We start from the raw sequence: 10,705 nt of genomic DNA, 5'->3' as shown, positions 1-10,705 counted from the left end.
TGTAATATAAGAATGTTAATAAGATAATCATGCATTTAATGGTATACATTGTTTTGGTTAGTTCCTGGTTCTGGTTCTGTCTCAGACAACAATAGACTCTGGGGCGGTTCTGCTCCTCAGTCCACTGATATCCGGGCTTTCACTTTTGTCATGACAGGACCTGATGTACCTTACAGCCAGGTTTGAGTTTTCTCCCTGTATGTATGTATGCATGTATGTGTATATGGTAGTTTGTCGTTTTGTTAAATCTAGTTAAAGTCTTGGGTGAAAAATGTTTCCCTAATAGGTTGCTCATGATGTTAAAAAGTGCAGTTCTGTTTCTGTGCAGTGTGGACTCAGTCTGTCATCTTTTGGTTTTTCTGTTTCTGCATGTCTGTCCCTATAGTAAGGTTAGGTCTCTCTCTCTCTCTCTCTCTCTCTCTCTCTCTCTCTCTCTCTCTCTCTCCCTTAGCATCAATACTTTAACACAGACTTTTGACAGTAACATATCCCATCATGCACTGCAGTGTTAACCACACATTCAATCTACTGACTTTGTCAAAAATGTATCAGTTTGTGTGACCCTAATTAAAATATTTATGCATTTAATCCATTGCAATATTGCTTTTGTTTTTAATGAAAAATATGATATGTTTTCTAGGCGTATCACATGTGTTTTAAATCAACATGACACATTTGAGTTGGGTCTACATCAATAATTTGTGTATTAAGCAATATTGCCAAAACTGGGTGGAGATTTCCAGTTCCCATGATGCTTAGCATAAGACTGAATAATGAGAGTAAATATCAGAATAAAGCGTTATTTTATGCTTTTTTAATTAAGATAATAAAATAGAGGGACTTGTTAATGTTGAGTATGTTGTTATATTAGTATTAAAAAAGTTTCTGTCTCATTGACATCTATCAGATATTTAGTGTTGTTCTGATCAGAAAACATTAGTTTGTAATGTATTAATGCACGTACAGTGGAAACGTTTATGCTATAATCAGCACGTGTTTCAATTGAGTATTAGTTATGGTTAACTTGCTGTTGCTGCTCCTTTAGTTAGCAGTGTGCTGTGTGCATGTGACTGATGAATGTGCAGGGAAGAAATGTAACTGAAATTGCATTAAAATCTTCTTGTTTTTAACAAAATGGTGTGCCAAGATTTGTTTCAACTAAATTTAAGTTCCCTGTTATAGGCAACTCTGCAATGTTCCCAGTTTCTTCCCGTTAATTCCCATGAAAAGTTTACAGCCTTAAAAATTCCCAGAATTTTGCAACCCCAGTTGTGTTACAGTAGATCTGTGTTTCGCTTCAGTGCAAATGTAGTTTTTTTAGATAAAGGCATAGAGTACGATCAGTCCTTCAATGGTCAAATGAGAAGTGTTTTCTTCTTCTTATTCTTATGAAATATTCAAATATACAGAATCACACACATCAGTAACTCGACTTTCTCAAGACACTTTCTTCTGTTTGATTTGTAATGTTTTGACTCATCTAATGCCATTGATCAGTTCATATATCACTGAATTTAAAAAATCATCAGACTACTGAATTCATCAGACGGATGTGTTTGATCGGTCGCTGTCGTCTTACAGGTGGACTACTAAGTGAATTACTCACAGGAATAAGTTATGTTTACTTGAACTGTCAACATTTTACCATGAGTACTAGTGTTAACTAGTGTACTACAACACACATGAAAGTACAGAATACAGCAGACGTCTATATAGTGTGTGTGTGTGTGTGTGTGTGTGTGTGTGTGTGTGTGTGTGTGTGTGTGTGTGTGTGTGTGTGTGTGTGTGTGTGTGTGTGTGTGTGTGTGTGTGTGTGTGTGTGTGTGTGCTCTTCAGAGCACTCAAAACACAGCGAGTTCCTCTTTGATTGTTGTTTGTAAGGGTTAAAAGCATTTTCCTCTTTCAGACGGTGTATTTATTGACTCAAAACCCCATCTTTCATCTTATTTGTGTAACACAAATTTACCCCAGTGCATGATGGGTAACATTTTTATAGCGATCTGCCTTCTGATTGCATTCAGAGCTTCATCTGTCCTCCGATGCTCCAAATCACATTAGGGTTTGGAGGTAGACTCATCCATCTCCACCTTTAGACTCAGAGAAATGCTGTAAATGTGGTTAAAAATAATGGATTAAGTGTATTTCAGTGGCAGCGTGCGATCGAGCAGATATTGATTGAACACATTGTTTCAGCCTCTCATCTGCACCATTACGCCCTTTTCTTTGCTTTCCTCTCTTAAAGACATGAAATGCATTATAACATTACAGGCAGGAAATGAGAGACTTTCACGTGTTTTTTAGGGGGCGCCGTGTTATCGCTTGGCTTTGTGCAAGTATTTGTCGGCCCTTTTTATTTTCTCCTCTTGTCTCTTTTTGCTCTTTGTTTTAATCTCTCTGTCCGTCCGTCTCTCCTTTTATTTTATTTTATTTGTGTGTGTGTGTGGTTTGCCGTGCCTGACTGTAATGGTTTAATCTATGAGGCATAATATTGTATCTCTGACGAGACTCTTTGGGAAATTGTGGAAGAATAATTCTTCTTCTCCTGTCTCATTTTTCACCAGCACAGAATTGAATTATCTAATATGATTTGTATGCTTATTAATCTTCATTATTCATAGATTCTCAATTGTTTTGCAGCTCCAGCTCGTGAACGATATTTCTGTGGTTTTTATGTAGTGAGGTAATGAAATTGAGTTTCATTAGATGACGGAAGGGAGAGAGTGTGCGTGTGTGTGTGTGTGTGTGTGTGTGTGTGTGTGTGTGCGTGTGTGTGTGTGTGTGTGATGTTGTATTTTGCTGTCTGGTCTGCATGTCAGTGATGTGACTCACCTGCAGTCATACTGACAGTCAAAACAATACGATGATGACGAGCTGTCAAAACCCTTCATGGACGACAGACAAAGAGAAATCTGTCTTTCATCCTCTCTCTGTTGTTAGATGACTTTTCTGGTCTGACATACTTTTCCTCAGCAGTTCACAACTGGTTTCAGGACTCGGTTGTACTGGATTACACTGGACAACGCTGTACAATACTGAAATCACACAAATATAGGAGCTCATAAGTGCAAATGAGCATTTCATCAGACTCTTATGTTTGTGTTCAGTAATTTCACTTGAATAGGAATGAAACGGTTATTTGTCAGTCATTGAAATGCATTATTTGCGCAAATCTCACTTAAATCCTTTCATTCACTGTAAAAATGTTGCTGTAGTTTTGTAACTGTTTACAGTAACTTGCTGTAGATTTTGATGTTATTCACTGCAGTTTGTTCAAAGTTAAATGAACACTAAACATGAACAAGTCTTTATCTTTACAGAATAAAACTATAAAATAACAACAACATGCAAAGCATTCTGGGAAACAAAATCTGAAGGATAAAAACTGAAAAAGTTGATTTCTGGTTGCCAGAATGCTTTGCATGAGTCTGTTATTTAATAGTTTTATTCTGTAAAGATAAAGACTTGTTCATGTTTAATGTTCATTAAATAACATACATTTATATCTACAGTAAGTTACTGGGAAACAGCTGCCAATAATGCTGTAATTTCTACAGATCTCTTTAACGGAGTTGGTTGTTAACACATTTGATTGTCTTTAGCTGCAAAACCCTCTACATGCATACAAATATCTCCACTTTAAAAAAAAGTCACTTTTACTGTCCTTTCTAAATAAAGATACAATGATAAAAAAATTCAGTCAATATATGAAGAGTTTTTTTTTCAGAAATCTCGTTTTTTGGTTTTGCATTCCAATTAATATCAATTTAACTGCAGTTGGTTTGTTTTGATTTAAACATTCATAACTTAAAAAATACAGCTAAGTAGCACCATAAAACAAAAATAATAACATGATAAAATAATAATAAACATGTTTTGACAAAAGAGTTATCTCGTTTTGAACAGAACTCTTCATATATATAAATATATGGATTAAGCTCTTTTAACCTGTGAAAAAACTCATGCAGCTCGATAACTGAATCCAACTCGTACGCATGATGTTGTTCATTCTTCCTCTTTGCACTTAGAGGACTTTGCTTTAAAAAACTGTTGTGGCAATTAACAGAATCAGCCTATAAACTAGTATTTCTAAGTGGCTTGCGGCCAGGATTAAGCGGATTTATTTTTTGACAGAGGTGTCATTTAGTGGTTTTTGTGTCTGAGTTCTTCATATATCACCATAAACTTGATTGGACAACCTATGTGCATAATTATTTTGTTTATATGTTTGCTCTTGAATCTAACTTAATAGGCTTCCATTACAGTAAGTGACAGATGAAACTGAACTAAATGGGGTGGTTAATACTCTAATTTTTTATGGGTTATTTTTAAACCAATGCTGGGTAGATATAAGATAATGTTGGTTATTAACTCAAAATGTGTTCTGGACAAAATTTACATTGGGTTAAAAATAACCCAGCCGAATGTAGAGACTAGCACTGCTGTCTTACAGCAAGAAGGTCTCAGGCAGGGGCGGCGTTTGCGTATGGCAGGGTATGGCAGTTGCCATACCCTAGCATTCAGACAAAACACCAGAAATCAACAGGCTATAATGAAGCTCATTAAAAGTAATGTTAAATATTTTCAGTAGAACATATCTGAACATTGGTACATCACTAATATGGATAATTTACGCGTGTGCTCGACTTCATGCTATAATACAGGAACCGACATGTGGATGACATCAACATGCCGCGAGAGCGGTCTGAAAGCAAACCCGATGATTTCGCGCCTCGCGGTACTTTGATGTCATCAACCTGTCGTTCTTGCAGCGCAGCTTGAATTGTGCAGGAGGTTTCATGATGACCACTGTTGTTAATCTTTATTTTCGCAAGTAAACTCCTTTTTTTGTTTTAACATTCAAACAGACTCACGGTTCTCCCCCACACTCGCGCGATGCATATTGCATACATTATTCCAGAAGTAAAATGATTTGTTCTCTGTGGATAAATAAACATGTTCTCTTACACTGGGAAATTGTAGCGCAGTCGAAGTGAATTGTATTAATTATTTGCGCGCGTTTTTTAATATGGCGACTTGTGGAATAAAAACTTCACGACGACAAAAGGTAAGACTTGTTTTTACATTTAGCCCTGTTTTACTGAGAGTTTTATTTAGTGTTTTAGTCTTAGTTGGTTAGCTGGCTGGGTTAACTACGTGTGCTCTATCACATCATTAGTCTTTATTGTGTTTTTATAAGTGTTTATTTGCGGCTGTCATGACAAGATTTGTGAAGGGATGTTACAGTATGTTTTGATATTATCTTGTTTTAGTTTATCTGTTGCTGGAGTTGCACTTAGTTAAGAATGAAAACATTTGAAAAGCATTTTAAACAACCATGATTTCTATTTTTGTTTTTCATTTGTATTGCTTCCGTATTGTTGTCAGTAAGTGTACATCCGTGCAATCATAGTATGATTTTATACAGGTTGGTGGAGTATGTACACATATCATGGATATAATGTGGTTTCATAGATTCGTTATTTGAATGGCCTTCTTGTACGTAGAATTTTTGCCATACCCTAGGTTTTCGTGAAACGCCGCCACTGGTCTCAGGTTAGGTGAATTGGAAATGCTTCCCTCAACGTACCGTCCTTCGGATGAGATGTTAAACCGAGGTCCTGACTCTCTGTGGTCATTAAAAATCCCAGGATGTCCTTCGAAAAGAGCAGGGGTGTGTCCCGGCATCCTGGCTAACTTGCCCATTGGCCTACTGATCATCCCTCATACTAATTGGCTAAATCACTCCATCTCCTCTCCACTAAATAAGCTGGTGTGTGGTGGGCGTTCTGGCGCAATATGGCTGCCGTCGCATCATCCAGGTGGATGCTGCACATTGGTGGTGGTCGAGGAGATTCCCCCGTTCATATGTAAAGCGCTTTGAGTACTGAGAAAAAGGCTATATAAATGTAAGAAATTAATTATTATTAATTATACCTGTGGATGAATCAGTTCTTGACATGAATACAGCCATATATGCTGGAATGGTGTGAAGAATAAACAAACAAATTGAACTAAAAACTGTAGTTTAATTAAATACATGGCCAATAAACAACAAAGCATATGTGATGTTTTCTCCTCTGTTTTAAAAGTTGATCTCATTAGATGCATTGAGTTTCTCTCTCTTGATCTCAGTCATCAGCTGAGAATCACTAACATTACACTGACAGTAAATAAGAAACTCATTTAATCACACACACAGATATTACAGAGTTTAGAAACAAAGTGATTGAGTGCATGTGGAGCTATTAGAAATCCTCACCGCACACGCACGCACACACGCAAACACACACACACACGCACGCACACACACACACACACACGCACACACACGCGATCAGATGGCCTTTAGGGATGGAGGGCTTCAGGGTTGGGAGCAATTAGAGGGTTAGACTCTGGAACACACACACTCACACGCGCGCGCGCGCGCACACACACGCACACCTATGTGTGTTGGGGTCCCGTGGCCCCTGGGGAGAGCTATTGAGAGTGTATGTGACAGTGTGAGCGATCATCATCATTAGCATTATTTATTCGTGAAGCGCAGGCTCACTGCAGGGCCCACACTAATAGAATTCACGAATTACAATGAGAGTCTGCGTGTGTGTGTGTGTGTGTGTTTGTGTGTGTTCGTCTGTGTGCGTACGCTCATTCAGTTGTGTTGTATCTTTCTGTGTTGTAAGGTCACCGAAGTTCGTGAGGCTCTTTAAATCATTTCAAGAATGTTTTGAGTCTCAGATTAAAAAACGAACTCGACAAAAGTGTTCACACACACAGACGAGTGCTTGACCAACCCACTGCAAGAGCGCAGACATTTATTGTGGAGGTGAAGAACCAAAACTCTATGTGTTAGTATTGAGATAATACTTTTTAAGATGTCAAATAAATCTTCAATGTCCCCAGAGTATGTATGTGAAGTTTTAGCTCAAAATACCCCACAGATAATTTATTATAACATGTTCAAATTGACACTTTGTAGGTATGAGTAAAAATGTGTTGTGTTTAGGTGTGTCTTTAAAAATACAAACACTGATCACCATAATGGTGGTTTGTTAAAATGGAAACTCAATTGTGCTGTCAATTATTTTCTCTCTCTGTACCAAATGGCAGTGCCGTGATTGGATAGTGCAGATTAAGGGGTGGTATTATTATAATAAGATCCCCATCTGACTAGGGCTGTCACTTTTTATTCGATATTCGAATATGCATTCGAACATGACGTGAAATATCCGTATTCGAACTATAAATGAACCATCCGGTTTTTTAAATGCCATGTGTAGCGCATTTTTTACAGTAACACCTCGTAATAGGAAGGAGGCTGAGAGTGAGACCGACGACAGCAACTGTGTGCAAGAGAGGGAGTCAAATGGGACCAAAATGAAACTCATGTGCATGTCAAGATAGAATTATAGTTTGTATATAAAATGACATATTGTTTATAGTGTTAAATATTATAGCAGAATAAAAAGCTTGTGTTAATTCGTTTGCATTATGAAATTAGCATGTATGAAGATAATTTCATAATTTTTACAACGCAATGTAAACTTTATATTAAACAACAACAGCATTTGTCTTGTAAACGGATTTGAAATGATCATGTGCTGACTGTCGCGCGTCACATTGACGACAAGTGAGATCTGCTTAAAGCGGTAAGTTTAATTTCATCTCAAGTAACAAAGGGTTTGTGCTCTCTATCATTGAAAACGGGCGAGCAAACAGCACGCGCAGGGTTAATGTACTTGTGAATGACGGCTCACAAATGCGCTGGATAGGTTTTGTATGTGTGCTTGTTGTCAATGACCGTTCTGGTCACAAACACGCTCAAGCGCGGAACGTGTGCTTGTCAATGACGGGCATTAAATCCGCGGAATTCCGCGGAGTTTTCTGCCGAAATCAGCGGGCGCGAATTCCGTTTGCGTCTGCCTATATACTCCTGCTGCTATTTAAGTTGTCACGTTATTGTTTGTAACTGTTCTGAATCATACTTTTATATATATATATAAGTTTGTTATTCATAAGTTGATAACCTGCAGTTTCAAACATTAAGTAAAAAAGTAATCCAGACAACCCTGTTTATGACTGTCACTGTTAATAATTTTGTGATTGAATCTCCATTACGGTGGGTTTTTGATGCGGGTGGGGGGGCGGCGCCTAGATATTCGAATATATTCGGATACATTGCATGATATTCGAAATCCGTTCGAATTTGATTTTTCTCAAAAGTGACAGCCCTACTTCTGACATCACAAGGGGAGACAAATTCCTTTTTTTTTTACATGCTTGCAGAGAATGATTTACCAAAACTAAGTTACTGGGTTGATCTTTTTCACATTTTCTAGGTTGATAGAAGCACTGGGGACCCAATTATAGCACTTAAACATGAAGTCAGATTTTCATGATATGACCCCTTTAAGTAGTATAACTGTTAAAGGAGTAGTTCACCCAAAAATGAAAAGTCTATCATTTACTCGCTCTCATGTTGTTATAAACCTGTATAAAAGTCTTTGTTCTGATGAACACAAAGGAAGATATTTTGAAGAATGTTTGTAACCAAACCAATCAGAGGTCCCATTGACTTCCACAGTATTATTTTCTTTTATTCCTACTATAGAAGTCAGTGGGGCCTCTGATCAGTTTAGTTGCAAACATTCTTCAAAATATCTTCTGTGTTCATCAGAAGAAAATAATTTATGACTTTAAGGTAAACTGTTGAAGCTGAAAGAGAAAAGTGATTATAATAAAGACGGAGAATGACAGATGTCTGTTATAAGTTGAGATATGAGAATCAAGTGATGTGCTGTAAAATAGTGTGCGTGTGTGTGTGTGTGTGTGTGTGTGTCTGCACTTTTGTGTGTGTTGTAGCTCAACATGGCACTTCAGGGTCTTGATGTGTAACTGCTTTGGTTCCCCATTCGACACCGGGCCGTTCTTACCTTGACTATCTGTGCGCCCGAGAGAGTTTGCTTTATACTGTCCAGTCATCAGAACAAGAGACGACGCTGAAAAATATCATCTCATAAATCAAGGCAGTAAGCTCTTTTTTACAGAGTCCTTCCTCTTGATGAAGTAATCTAAACACAAACACACACCCACACCAGCATTATAAATCATTTCTTTACTGTTTGTCAGCTAAACTCTGAGGATAAACTTTGAGGTTTAGTCAAAAGATTATTGAAGTTTACTTCAGATGTGTTGATAAAGAAATAAATCTGCAGCAAAGAGGGAGTTATTTTTCATCAGAAAATTCCTGTCGTTGTGGTTCATTTAGTGTTTTTGAATCTGGTTACTAACTGGAGATCCAGTGAAGAGCTTGTATATGCGGTGGGTTTGTGTTAAAGGGCCGATGGTTGCAGAGTTAAAGTCATGATTCTTGTACTGGAGATCCCTCAGGGGTCCGACCGCCGACCGAGAGATTCAATCTCTCTTTACGCTTAATCGATATTCAGGCCCAGATGGGATGCGAGAGGAGAGGGATGGACGGTGGTGGAGGATCTCAGGATGAGGGATGAGTTCGGTCTTCCCGGCGTCTCTGAGGGCTCGTCTGTGCTTCGGTGCTGACTGTGTTTTTCAGATGATACAGACGATGCGAGCGAGCGAGCGAGCGAGAGAGAGAGAGAGAGAGAGAGAGAGAGAGAGGATAATAGAGTCCAGAGGATAAAAGTAGCTGTGTTAGACCGCTAGAGAAGTAAGAAGAGACGTGCAGACTTCAGCCAAAGCTTCTGCTTGCTCTCCTCTCTCTGTAAGATGTTGCTGTTGTTGTTTTTGTGTGTGCATCAGCGCTGCCATTATTTATCCATCTGACGGTTTCCTTGCGGAAACTCCCAAAGGAATTTTCAGCTTGAGCAGTTTTGGGTGGAATGATCTCTCACTGCAGACCGCTTCACTGGTTTTAAATCTCTCTCTCAACACTTATGAGGAAGCCTTAGGTCAGAATCACATTCAGACGTTTGTAGGACGTGTTGCAAGCGTGTGGTCCTGTGGTGTGTTGTGTTCTTGTATCTTAGTGCCACTAACAAACCTCAGGACTCCAGTTTCCATTTAGGGATGCACCGAAAGGAAAATTATTGGGCAAAGAGGAATAAAATAAAAAATTCAGCCTAATACCAAACAACCAAGCATTTTTTTCCTTATTATTTTGCCAATTTTCTCACAATTGTACAAGTTACATTTACAGAATGTCCTTTTTGATCTATTTATTTTATATTATTTAACAATGACTTGTTATTATGGGACCTTTATATACCTGGTCACTTCTCTCATCAGATATAGATCAACCACATAAATTATTCTTGGCTAAATGGATATTAAGCCCATCTTCTGTTCCCGCACAAAATGCAAATAACCTATTCATTACTCTGCCTTAAAGGGACATTCCACTTTTTTTGAAAAAGCCTCATTTTCCAGCTACCCTAAAGTTAAACATTTGATTCTTACCGTTTTGGAATCAATTCAGCTGATCTCCAGGTCTTGCGCTAGCACTTTTAGCATAGCTTAGCACAATCCATTGAATCTGATTAGACCATTAGCATTGTGCTAAAAAATACCCAAAGAGTTTCAATGTTTTTCCTGTTTAAAACTTGACTCTTCTGTAGTTACATCGTGTACTAAGACCAACAGAAAATTAAAAGTTGTGATTTTCTAGGCCGATATGGCTAGGAACTATACTCTCAAACTGGCGTAATAATCAGTGAATTTGCCGATGTAACAT

The sequence above is a fragment of the Paramisgurnus dabryanus genome, chromosome 7 (genome assembly GCF_030506205.2).
Source record: "Paramisgurnus dabryanus chromosome 7, PD_genome_1.1, whole genome shotgun sequence".
Taxonomy (NCBI): Eukaryota; Metazoa; Chordata; class Actinopteri; order Cypriniformes; family Cobitidae; genus Paramisgurnus; species Paramisgurnus dabryanus.
Note: the sequence above shows the minus strand (reverse complement) of the source record.